Source organism: Lissotriton helveticus, chromosome 4_1 (assembly GCF_964261635.1).
Source record: "Lissotriton helveticus chromosome 4_1, aLisHel1.1, whole genome shotgun sequence".
NCBI lineage: Eukaryota > Metazoa > Chordata > Amphibia > Caudata > Salamandridae > Lissotriton > Lissotriton helveticus.
Window position 1 is genome coordinate 1,972,912,612 of NC_136063.1, and position 13,858 is coordinate 1,972,926,469.

The window sequence follows — 13,858 nt, forward strand, 5'->3', positions numbered from 1 at the left end:
GGTCCGGTTGAAATCCTGAAATATCCACACCAAATTAAGATCTCATTGAGTGACTTTGTAAAACCAAGCTCATTTGCTGATGATTGGGACTTCGAAAGTATAAACAATATGATGTCTGACTTAGTGATGTCTGCTAAATTTACCAAACATGATTATTTGCAGGGTTCTACAAATTATGATAGTATGTACTGTTATAACCACTATGGTAACCATTTTCTACATAGATCTGCACAACCTAGAAATGTTTTAGATTATAATCAATGGGAACATTGTGCAACCCCTCCAAAAGGAAGCTCAAGAACCGTTTACGACAAATATTCATATTTTTCAGGTTTTAACATAAGTAATGCTGAAACATTTTATTTCAAATTGTCAAATAAGACAGGAACGAAGACCATGATAACAAACACAAAATTGATCTATTCAGACTCATTCTTTGAACAAATGAATACTTTTGGTTTTGATTATTGGGACAAAAATGTTGAATTGAAAAGTGTTTGGGGCACAAAAGAATGGCAAGTACAGGGTATAGAATCTTTGTTTAGAGCCTGCATGATCCCAGAACAAATTATATTTTTAAATGACACTGTTCAACAAACTACCTGTCTTGGCTTAGCCAAAATCAAAGACTTAAATAAACCGTCTATTCCAAAACCAACAATGAACAGCAATAGCTCTACAGATGAAGAGATAGACGTAAATTATGTATTAAACCAAAACAGAACACATCCAGATTGGAAACAGTGGTTGATCTGGCCCACAGATACTAATAACTGTCAAGACAGATTCCTGAACAAAACACAGGGATTCAAAATGACCAGGCCAGACCCTAGATATTGCCAAACACATCACCCAGGAATAATAACCACCTACAGTGTGGGCAAATTATGCCTTCAATGGCTACAAACTTCCACACTGGCAGAAATTAAGCAACACCTAACTTTACTTACTGATGGTGCTGACTTGCGTGATTTCATTATGGGACCGCGCAAACAGCGTCAAAAACGTTTCATAGCAGCCTCTGTATATGCAGCATACAACGAGGCCTGGAAGGTTACTCAAATTGAGACAGCAGAAAGAATACGGGAAATTGACCGTATTAATTTGGAAAAATCACTTTCTGTAGTGGACAATGGGTTAATGACTCTGTCCTCCAGAATTTTTTCTTTGGACAGCATTGTGTCTTCAGCAATCGACATATTATCGCAAGACTTACTGTTATTACAACACGGTCAGTCCCAATTGCGTTCTATTGTACAGCTTGGCTGGACGTTACAAAATCTGCGTTCAGGCTATGTGCCTTGGCGTTTAATCAACACAACGTCACTTTTCAATATCTTTAACCTTACTGATAGACAATTCAGTATGGCCCAGAAGGGTGCTGATTATACAATCCTGAGCATTGAGAAACTTGAGAGATTACCAGTGACAATGTCAGAACGACCTGTCAGTGAATGGATAATACATGGGATAATTAATATTCCAATATCAACCTTCAGGTTTCAATACTGCCAAAAATATATACAGGCTGGCATGTACGAAAAGCTGGGAAAAGGGTACATTAAAACAACATGGAACTTGCCCTATTCACATGCATGTGTCAGTAATAAAGGACAGAAAGTGTTTCTTAGTGGCAATAATTGTGCAATGTCACTAAGCAGTACACTTCTGTGTAACGGAATTAGCTTGCATGGAGCCTGTGAAGGGAACTCAAATAACCTTTCATGTCACCAGCAAGGCGCACCTGCAACGGAGATTGAACCATTCTTTCAAAGACTCTATAATGGGAGTTACATTCTAATTGTAGACCGCAGATGCTGTAGTCTTATGCCCGGGACTCCTTATCTCGTAAGTACGACTGCGAAGGTCAAGTGCTGTGGACACTCATTGTTCCCCAGCTCCTTTCCAGACAGGGAGGCAAGGGCATGGCCCAACTTGAAAATTACTTCTATTCGAATAGATACTTTAAGCAGAATGAAAACAGTGCTTCTTCAGACGCCGACAAGGCTCACGTCATCAAAAGAAACGTATGATCTCCAAGTCGCAAGGACGACTGCAGAGATACATTCATTGTTATCAACTAATTCCCCCATACATTTCGCAGAAATCCTGAATGAAATCTTAAATATTTCTGATACCAGTGGAGTCTCAAAAGTATTTAAGACAGTATTTTCGATGGCATTAACACCATTCAGAGCCATACTGGGTATTTTTCCAGATTTCGTCCATTCGATTTTTGGCGGACTTCCCCTCATTTTGGGACTAATTGCAGGAATCCTATTCCTAGTCCTTATATTTCGTTATGGCAAACCATGTCACAGACAAAACACCTGCGACAAGGGAAGAAACAATCCTAGCCATTGGATACCGGGACCGGATATCAAAAATCCTGGGACTATCCCGGCTTAGAGACCTGAACATGACTTGGTTTCTATCCTTTCGACCAATGTGGCAACGATGTGTTTTACCTGTATTAAGGTGCCTGCTATGCGGAGAAGAATGCGTGTTAGACACCTGTCTGACGCTACAATCGGATGCGCCAATGGATGCAGAAACATTGTTGAGTCCAACAAAGGCTCATGCTTTGTGCTGCCCTCAACGGCTACCAATCCTGATGACGGCATTCGTGGAAGCTTCACCACTACGATTAAGGGGTAGTGAGGTTCAAGATGAAGCAGCATCGATCAGGTACGACCTTCTGTCAGCAATCCAAATCAGAATGTCAATGGAGACAATCATGCGCACGAATGCATGGTTACACCTATTTCCGAGTTAGTGGAACTCTCCCAGGAAGCTGTTGACAACTTCTTCGAGAGTCTAAATGATATGATGTTCTCACCGGAACAGAAATAGAGACTTTTGAGCAAGCTCGTACACGGCGTTCCCTGAATTTGGCCTTCAACTTTAATAATACAGTCACATGAACAATTTTCCCTCCAGTTCACGGACAGCATATTTTGCAGCAGCCCCAAAATATTTTTGCATATTTTTCGGGACACTATCTTCTGCTTAAAGTAAGAACTATTCTTAGAGAACTAAAATTTCTAATTTTAGATAGTTTATAGACATTAGCTGCCCGCTGGTATGTTCATAAATATTTTATTCTGTGATGAAATGGTCTCGAACTTTTTTTTCTGTATTAAGAGCCATTTCATGTGTAAATTTTCATATACCAAATAGCAATAATGTATACAAATGCGTGATTACTTTAGCATTTTCCTACAGCTTGAGTGCATACTATACATATGACTGCATTTTTTCCGTATATTTGATAATTTCGAAATGCATTTATGTATTTTGGGGTGGTAAGGTATACACAATACTCTATAGTATGTTTTACTATGCATAGATTAGTAAATATGTCCATAGTTAGCGTGGAGTGGGTGTGATGTATTCCTATAGGTTCTGTATCGATCCCCCTATTCCTGACCCTATTCTGGTTAACAAACTAACAAGTTAACTAGCAGCCATCCCATGAGGCAGAAAACCCCCATGATGCAGGAACCGTTATCTGATAAAGCCACACTACGGCACAGGAACGTGTTATCTGATTAAGTCATAACGCTTGCCATCTAATTAGACAAGCGATATTCCTCCAGCCCCTGATAAGGCATACGGAGTTCTCAAAACAAATCAAACCTATGACAGACCTGGGAAAAACCCTGAGGCCATTGTTTTGATTTCACCGAGAACTTCAGCAAAAGAATGTGCTAACGACCTGGTCGTATGACATCCTTATTGACGTATCTATGTCCATCCTTACGTCAATCTCGGCACCTTAAAGGTATAAATATTACCGATATTGCCCTATGCAAACACACGCGGTGGTGACGAGAATGGAGCAGCCAGACTTGCCGAAGCCCAGAGCAGAGCAGACCCCGCTGGCGCAGCCCCGCCTTCCTGACGCACTGAGAACGAGCAGCTGCCTATTTCTCCTGCCGAGAAATCCAGCTCCGGCGCTTCCGGGTAGCCCTCGCAGGCAGCCTGGAATATCGAGACCAGAGACGAGAGATACCATCCCTCATCCATCCTAGATTCCAAGTACAGAACTGAATAACCCCTCACAGAGAATTCTTTAGTCAGTCACTTGGCAAAACAAACTTAACTTAAACTGTAACTTTCTATTCCCGCCCACGTATTAGGCTTAGGTCAGGTACACGGGGTAGGCGTAGCTAGAAACACCAGTTGAGTACGATTAACCAAATGTATATGTGTATGTAATATATTTTATTCATTTTAAACCTTCATATGGCTTAGAAACCATATCAATGTTTTTACAGTATTATTTTATACTTCTGCTTTTAATGTATGCACTTTACTTAACCATAAGTATTGCAATAATATCGATCCATTTCTCTTGTATGAGAAAAGAGACTGATCAATAAATAACATCTTTTATTGAACACGCCCGTCTCTTCCTTTTCTCTACAAACTGATGAGACTAAGAATGCACGTACTGACTGAGTAAAATAAATTGCCTTTTGTTCACACGACTCTCGAGATACACTCTTGATTAGGGGAGAGCAAAGTTGTCATGTTCTATGGTTGTCAGAAACTAAATCCCTTCTTGTCTATCCAGGGAGGTTCAACTCCTCCTTGCCTATTCGAGAAAGTTTCTAGTGAACTCTGAGCTAGCTGGCAAACCCAAAACTTTAAGTCTAATATCGACAGTAGTAGACCTAGTTAACGTCTGGTCTAGGCCTATACTATTGAAGGCATTATTCCAATGCGCAGAGCCTATTGGGATAATAGGAACTACACTACAATTTTATATGTGAGTTGTGTATGTTATCCTAATACACAACATTCCACTGAGATGCTTTGTACTATTATGTAATGGGCTTTACTTGCAGTGTTCTATCTTGTTTTGGTTTGTATGTCATTACAATGAAAGGTAACATATCCATGTATATGCTAAATAAAGCACTTGACACAATGCATAGTGACACTGCATTTATTCAAATGTTAAGATAATATACACTCAAGTACAAAATAGTGTTGCTTCATTTCCAAGATAAATATTTAATATATTTTATATGAATCACCACATATGCTGATATTGCAGTAAAGATAAAATGAAGTGTTTATGTTTTTGTACAAGGACCAACAACATAAGAAATACAGTATGGAAAATCAACAAAACAAGTTGGAAGACGATTTCGAAATTAATAACAGTGTCATAGAAGAGCTGAACATACTTTTTTGTCAGTAACTAGAATTAAGAGGAAGAAATGCTGCAGATATCAGTTGTGATTTCCTAGACGAAATCTTGGATGTTGATTTTGTGGAATCATTAGATGACATAGAGTATGATTATATGACTTTTGAAATTGATAATCAGGAAAATGAAATACATGATGAAATTATTTTAGAAGCTGTATTAAATTATGAAATGTTACAGGAATAAATGTAGTATTTATTATTATTATATAATAATCATGTTTTGAGCCACACAGCACAATGTATCACATTTATTTTCTGTTACCACCTCAAACACTGATATTACAGTAAAGTTTTTTTTAGAATAGTTGCAATGTATCCAAAAATGTTTTATGAAAGCAGTTGAAAGACTGATATTATAGTAAACAAGTTTTAGAAATAGTTTCAAGGTATCCCAAAATGTTTTATGTGAGAAGTACAAACATCTATATTACAGTAATGAGGTTGTGAAAATAGTTGCAGTGTAGCTTAAAATATTGAACGTGAGGAGCAAAAAAACGCTGTAACAAAAAACAACAGTAAAGAAGTTGTGAAAATAGTTTCAATATATCACACAAAGTCATTTCACTTCACTGAGAACATTTTCTTTTCTATTGACAGATTTTATATCTTACCGATGCTTTCCATATTCCTGCCAGGTTGTGTTGTGTTTGGCCGAGGTAGTAGCTATAACAAAAAGGCTCGATAAAGGGCCTGCAATTTGAATTAGAATATGAAATAGAAGAATAATTGATAACCCCATCCAAGAAAGGCAGCAGGTAGGCAAATTACCCACTGCTTTCAGCCGGGGTAGTAGTTACAAAAAAGGCCCTAGAAAGGGCCTGCACTTTGAATTACAATATGAAATATTACAATAATTGATAAACCCAGCAAAAAAGGCAGCAAGTAGGTGTGTGTATGTGTTGATTGAGTGGAAGATAAACAAGGTGAAAAATAAGAAAGGCTGTAGATGCGCGAAGTACCCACTGCCTTGTGAGGGAAGTAGATGTTTGGGTTTCCAGTCCATTACACGACTGTGCGTCGGATTCCGCAGTGGGATCCTGAGAAATGGGTACCACATCTAAGCAAGCAATGCAAGTGCACAAAGTACACACACTGTGCGGTAGAAAGGACGCAAGAAAGGACGCAAGAGTGCAAATTACCCACTGCTGTTCATGCGTAGCAGTTACCAAGAAGGCTCAATAATGGGCCTGCATTTTGAATTTGAATTAATTGAAGAATAATTGATAGCCCCAGCCAAGAAAGGCAGAAAGTGTGCAAATATCCCACTGCCTTTCGCTGGGGTAGTAGCTACAACAAAAAGGCTTGATAAAGGGCCTGCACTTTGAATAAGGACATGAAATAGAAGAATAGTTGATAACTATAGCCAAGAAAGGCAGCAAGTAGGTGTGTGTACGTGTAGATGATGTGTTGATTGAGTGGAAGATGAATAAGGTAAAAAGTAAGAAGGGCTACAGACGTGCAAAGTAACCACTGCCTTATCAGGGAAGTAGATCTTTGGATACCCAGCTCATTACACAGACTGTGCGTCGCAAGAAAGGATGCAAGTGTGGAAATTACCCACTGGAAGTAGTTACCAAGAAGGCTGAATAATGGGCCTGAATTTTGAATTTGAATTACTTGAAGAATAATTGATAACCCCAGCCAAGAAAGGCAGCAAGTGTGCAAATTTCCTACTGCCTTCGGCTGGGGTAGTAGCTTCAACAAAAAGGTTCGATAAAGGGCCTTGACTTTGAATCAGAATATGAAATTCAAGAATAATTGATAAGCCCAGCCAAGAAAGGCAGCAAGTGTGCAAATTTCTTACTGCCTTTGGCCGGTGTAGTTGTTACAACAAAAAGGCTCGATAAAGAGCCTGCACTTTGAATACGAATATGAAATTGAAGAATAGTTGATAACCATAGCCAAGAAAGGCAGCAAGTAGGTGTGTGTATGTGTAGATGATGTGTTGATTGAATGGAAGATGAATAATGTAAAAAAACAGAAAGGCTGTGTTAGACCTGTCTGCTTCTGAGAGTCCCCTCACCGCTATGATTTCTTTTGTTCCCCTGTACCTCCCAAAATTTGTCGCTTTTCTTTGTCTACCAGGACTTTTTATGTGTTGTTTCATGGGGTTAGATGTTCCTTGACGCCCAGTTGCTCACAAGGTTTGTGGCACCTATTTACAAGGCACCTGGCGAAACCTGTGGCATTACAAACTGGGGTTGTCAACCTGTATAAATGGCCCTAAAATGGTGGACACCCTTTTCGCTCATGTGAGTGACTCCCATTGGAGCCTTCATGAACTCTGGCCTTTTGAGGTTTTGGCGCCCTTTGTTTGGCGCGCATTCCTGACAGGAATTCCTTTTTTTCCCTCAGGTACACAAAATGGCTGCTCTAGAACTACAGTACGGTGGCTGTTAGTGTCCTAAATACACCTCAAAAGTGCCATGTCAGTGTCACAGCCAGAGAAGGTTCTAGAACCTTCTGGCTCGTGCCAGTACCCCAGGGCACTGGCTATAAAAAGGCCCAGTCCCTGGCGGCCATTTTAGATGATGAAGATGATGATGATTTTGAGAAGAAGAAGAGAGAAGAGATTCCAGACTTGACACCTGCCCTGTTGACCCCTGAGGTGGCTGGTAGCGCAGGCAGTAGAGTAGCAAAGGGTTGCTGGCGTTGTTCCTGACTGGCGTTCCAGTCAGCTACGTGAGAATTGACCTAGCGCCTACAGCGCCTGCCCAGCAAGTGCCTCATTACCCCCAAAGACTGTGGCCAGATTTGTGTGCCTCCCCGTCCCCCCGGTGGTGAATTGTGACAGATTTCACGAGTCGCGAGGCGAGAGCAAGTTCGCCGCGACCGCGATCGTCAACAGTGCCCCCTTCGCGACAGGCGCCTCTAGAGGGGAGCTCGGACGTCTCCGAGCCCCACCAGCGTAGAGCGCTTCCTGCGCGGACTGAGGGTGAGGTGGTGTGCGGGGGCGGGGAAAGGCCCCCTTCGTTGGGCGGGACTAGCGTCTCTGCCACTCCCCAGTGACCCGGGAGCTGTAGCTGTGGGCGGGAACCACCCTGTATGCGGAAGTCGAAGGGAGGTCCGTGGAGCCCCTGAGAACCCCGTCGCTGGCGTGAGAAGTGCTGTGCCCTGACTGAATCGCTTCCCGATTGCAGCCGATGTGAGGTGGGCCCGTTTCTTCATATTGGGTGCAGCGTTGTGAAGGAACTGTGAACCGGCATTCATTTGACTGAGCGTGAAGGTTGTGTGACCTCTCCGGCAGCCCGTTCGTCAGTCTAAAGACTTTGAACTGGTGCCGCCTGTGTTCTAGCGGTGGTAGAGCCCGTAGGCGCGCATAGACTTCACCGGCAAGCAGAGATCTCATCCTGGTGGCAGCCGAGTGCAAATGAAGTATTCACTGTGTTTCCTTGCCTTTTAGATACACGCGCATATGCCCTGAATGAACCTTAAAGAGTCCCAAAACGTATTCTGTGCCCAGAGAAGCCCGTATACATTGTCATTGGAATCAACACAAACTGTAAGAGTTATCTTTCCTATTTGAAACGTATTGCAAATGTGATATTCCTAAAGTATTTAATTGGTGGCAGCGATACCAGAAGAAACATGTGGTTATTTATTTAAATGAACCAGTATTTATTCTGATATTTATTGTGATATTTATTTGTGGTACTCATTCCTGAAGTTTATTCTATTTATTGATGCTATTTATTCCTGACTTTATTTATAGTACTATTTATTACAGAATTGAAACCCAGAACTGTATGACCAAAAGAAATGTGTATGTGCTTTCCCAATCAACCTTATTTACAACAGAGAACTTTTATATAAAGGAATCGTATTTTTCTACAGCAGTGGTGTGGTGTCCTTCTTTTTGGTGTGGCTGTGCAGGGAGTTATTATTGGGTCAAAGCCGGCTTAACACTACAGCCTTCACTTGCCTTGTCACTTGAGCCAAGCTACCCCCTTTGTGCTGGGCTTACCCATCGCAGGTCCAACATAAAATTGGTGCTCAGCGGGTGGGATTACGAGCCGTGCTTGTTTTGTACCCCATAATAATTCAGTGTGGACCACAGGTACACACCCGGAGTTTTCTCCTAGCGGCCCTCAAATTAAAAATTTTGCTTTTTCTAAATTCTTTCCTGGAGGTGGGTGGAAGTGACCCTCAGAGTTCTTATCCTGGTCACCTACTTCGGGGTGGTTGTCCACACTTTTCACTGACAAGATGGAATTCGAAATGTCAGAGCTGGAGACCTATACTGTGGCACAGCTCAAGGATTTCTGTCAGGAAAGGGGAGTGTTCATCAGGCGAGGGGCCAAAAGAGAGGAGCTCCGTACTAGTCTGCGAGCCTGGGTGGAAGCGCACACGGAGGGAACGGTGGAGGAGGAGGAGTCAGACAGAGGTACTGTCATTGATGGGACTGCGGAATGTCTCCCGGGGGAGGGTGAAATGTCAATCAGCCCCAAGGTAACCTCACGGGAGGGCAGCAGTGTGTCATCGAGAGGGTTGTCAGAGACCGAGTTAGCTGACAGGAGAGAGGAAAGACAGTTAAGGTGGGAAATAGCAAAAATGGAGATGGAAGAAAGGAGGGAGGGGAGGAGGATAGAACATGAGTTCAAGCTACGAGAACTCGACTTCCAGGCCCATAACATCACTCCGAAGGGTGTCGAGTCAAAGGAATTCGCCAGGGAGCCCAGGCCCCATTTACCCAAGGACGTGGTCGCCAGTTATACCGCTGGAGACGACATAGCCAAGTGGCTGGCAGCCTATGAGGTCTCCTTAAGAGCCCATGGGATCCATGAGAAGCATTGGGGTGGTGGATTATACCGGTACATGCCTCCGACAGGTAGGGATGCCCTATTGGCCCTAGACCGGGAGGAACAGGTAAATTACCCCGCCATGAAGGTGGCGCTCATCAGAAAGTTTGGGTTGACCCCCGAGAAATACCGGCAAAGGTTTAGGGGTAGCCACAAACTGAGCTCACAGAATTGGTTTGACTTCCTGGATTTTGCCAAGAAAGCCCTGGATGGGTGGGTCCAAGGTAATGAGGTGGAGGACTATCGAGGGTTGTACGACCTAGTACTCAAGGAACATCTACTCGAGAAATGTCTTCCCGAGCTGAGACAACACCTGGTAGACAGCAAACTTACTTGCCCCCGTAAGCTTGCTGAGGAGGCGGACATTTGGGCAAGTACCCGAGTGTCCACAAAGGGGACGGGAGGAGATTCTCAGAAGTCCGGACAGGGCACTCCCCAGAAGAAAGAGGGGGGAGATAACAAGAAACAGGAGTTCTCCAAAGGCCCCCAAAATACCTTTAAGGGGAAAAGTTTCTTCTCCAATTCTAAGGCTAACCCGCAGAAGAACCCTAATCCTGGCCAGAGTCAGCAGCCAAGGGTTATCCATTGCTTTGAGTGCGGTGGTATTGGACATTATAAGGGAGACGTGAAATGCCCAAAGAGACTACCCCTTCCCACTGGAGGAAAGGCCCCGGGAGTCGCTAGTGTAGCGCTGGGGGAGGAGATGCCCTTAGTTAAGGGAAGGGAGTGGGTGAGTGTCACCTTAGTGTCCCTGGGTGATCGGGAGATGGTTCCAAAGATCCTTGTGCCCTCAAATACTACCAAGTATGGGCAACGGGTCACCATCAATGGCCATAGAGGGGAAGCTCTGAGAGATACAGGAGCCAGCATGACTATGGTAAGGAGTCATCTGGTGTCCTCAGAGCAGGTGATTCCAGGCGTACTTCATCCAGCCGCGATGGCTGACGGCAGAATGGGCCACTAACCTGTGGCCGAGGTTCCCTTTGAGTGGGGAGGGGTTGCAGGTTCACTTCGAGTTGCCGTAAGCCCCGCCGTGCCAGTCGACTGTCTGCTGGGAAATGATATGGAGCACAATGCTTGGAAGGAGGTGGAATACCGGACTCATACGGAGATGCTGGGTACACCTGATTGGGCCTGTGTGAGTACCAGGTCTGCGGCTGCTCGGGAGGAGAAGTCGCGTGGGTTGGAGCCTGGAACAATGGCCCACTCAGCTGCTGATGAGGGAACATCTCGAAGACAGGAAGAGCCTGCCTCGATGTCCGTGCCCGTGAGACGGATAGGCCACCTGCGGAGGTGGACCCGGAGTCCGCGGAGGAGGACATGGTTCCGTTGGAGGACTTGCCTATCCCCGCTGAGTGGCGAGTGGAGGGAGGACCATCCAGGGAGGAACTGAGCAAGGGACAAAGGGAATGTCCCACCCTCGAGGGTCTGAGGCAACAGGCTGAAGCCCAGGCAGCAGGTAACGAGTCTGGGAACTATCGTGTTTACTGGGAGGATGGTCTCCTCTACAGTGAACCCAGGGCGCCAGTGCACGGATTGTCACGGGCCCTGGTAGTCCCACAGTGTTACCAAGCCTTCCTATTAGAGTTGGCTCATGAGATTCCCTTGGCAGGACACTTGGGTCAGGACAAGACCTTTGCCCGGCTTGTCCCCCACTTTTATTGGCCTCGAATGAGGGTGGCTTCCGACACATACTGTCGGTCGTGCGTGTCATGCCAAGCCAGTGGGAAAACAGGGACGAAGCTGAAGGCTCCCCTGGAACCACTTCCAGTCGTTGGCATCCCCTTTGAAAGGGTGGGCATCGACATTGCTGGGCCCCTAGATCCACCTACATCATCCGGTCGCAGGTTTATCCTGGTACTGGTGGATCACGCCACAAGGTATCCAGAGGCAGTTCCTCTGAGAACCATTACTGCACCAGTAGTGGCAAAGGCCCTGATGGGGATTTTTACCCGAGTGGGATTCCCCAAAGAAGTTGTGTCTGACAGGGGGACCAACTTCATGTCAGCATATATGCGGGCCATGTGGAAGGAGTGTGGAGTGACCTACCGGTTCACCACTCCTTATCACCCACAGACCAATGGTCTTGTGGAAAGGTTCAACCAAACCTTGAAGGGTATGATCAGAAGTCTACCCGAAAGCCTGCGGAGGAAATGGGACGTCCTCCTACCCTGTTTGCTCTTTTCCTACAGGGAAGTGCCGCAAAAGGGAGTGGGTTTCAGACCTTCAAGCTTTTGTACGGGCACCCTGTACGTGGACCTCTCAGTCTGGTGAGGGACTCCTGGGAAAAGTCTTCCCAGAAAGTTCCCCAGGATGTGGTGAGCTACATGCTGGCCTTCCGAAGCCAAATGGCTAAGTTGTGGAAGCAAGCTTCTGACAACTTGGAAGCCAGTCAGGCAGTCATGAAAGCGTGGTATGACCACAACACTCACCCAGTGGAGTTGGAGCCTGGCCAGAAGGTGTGGGTGATGGAGCCTGGAGAGCTGAGTGCCCTCCAGCACCGTTGGACAGGCCCCTATGAGGTGTTGGAGAAGATGGGCAAGGCTACCTATCTGGTGGACGTATAGACCCCTCGGCATCCGCATCGGGTGTTACATGCCAACCGCCTCAAGCCCCACTACGAGAGGCCCGAAGTCATGTTGGTTATGGTGACTGACGGATCGGAGGAAGAGGACACTGAGCCTCTCCCCGACCTTTTTGCGTCTCAAGAAAAGGATGGGTCGGTGGAGGGAGTGAAACTCTAGCCATCCCTGACTCCTGAGCAGCAGGAGGAATGTCTCCAGGTCTTGGGGTCATTCGCTCCGCTGTTCTCCCTTGTCCCGGGTAAGACCCACCTGTGTACCCATGACGTGGACACAGGGGACAGCCCACCTGTGAAGTCAAAGTCTTACTGGCTGTCTGACAAGGTGAAGGCCAGTATCCGAAGCGAAGTAGCTAAGATGCTGGAGCTAGGAGTCATCGAACCTTCAAGTAGCCCTTGGTCTAGCCGGGTGGTTTTGGTTCCCAAAGCTGCCCCACCTGGCGCCACACCAGAATTGCGATTCTGTGTGGACTACCGAGGACTAAATTCGGTAACCAAGACGGATGCTCATCCGATCCCTCGGGCGGATGAATTGATTGACCAGTTGGGAGCTGCACAATATCTCAGTACCATTGACCTCACTGCAGGGTACTGGCAGATTCCCGTGACTGATGGAGCCAAGGAAAGGTCAGCCTTCTCCACGCCTGATGGACACTACCAGTTTTGCGTCATGCCCTTTGGGCTCAAGAACGCTGCTGCCACTTTTCAGCGGCTGGTGAACACGATCCTCACCGGGATGGAGTCATTCTCTGCTGCTTACTTGGATGACATAGCTGTCTTCAGTAGCAGTTGGGAGGATCACTTGCAGCACTTGCAAGCCGTTCTCCAGGCCCTGGAATGGGCTGGCTTGACGATCAAGGCCAGCAAATGTCAGATTGGCCAGGGGTCGGTAGTGTACTTAGGACACTTGGTGGGCAGGGGAACGGTGCAGCCCCTTCAGGCGAAGATTGAGGCAATCATGGCCTGGAAACCCCCCAAGACCCAGACTGAGGTCCGAGCCTTCCTGGGCCTCACAGGTTACTACAGACGATTCGTGAAGGGGTATGGCACTATCGTGGCACCCCTTACAGAACTCACTGCCAAGAAGCAACCCAGGAGAGTCATCTGGACGGAGGCTTGTCAGCGAGCCTTCGACACTCTGAAACAAGCATTGTGTAAAGCTCCAGTCCTGAAGACTCCAGATTTCACGAAGGAATTCATTGTACAGACAGATGCATCCGACATTGGCATTGGGGCGGTGCTATCGCAACTCAAT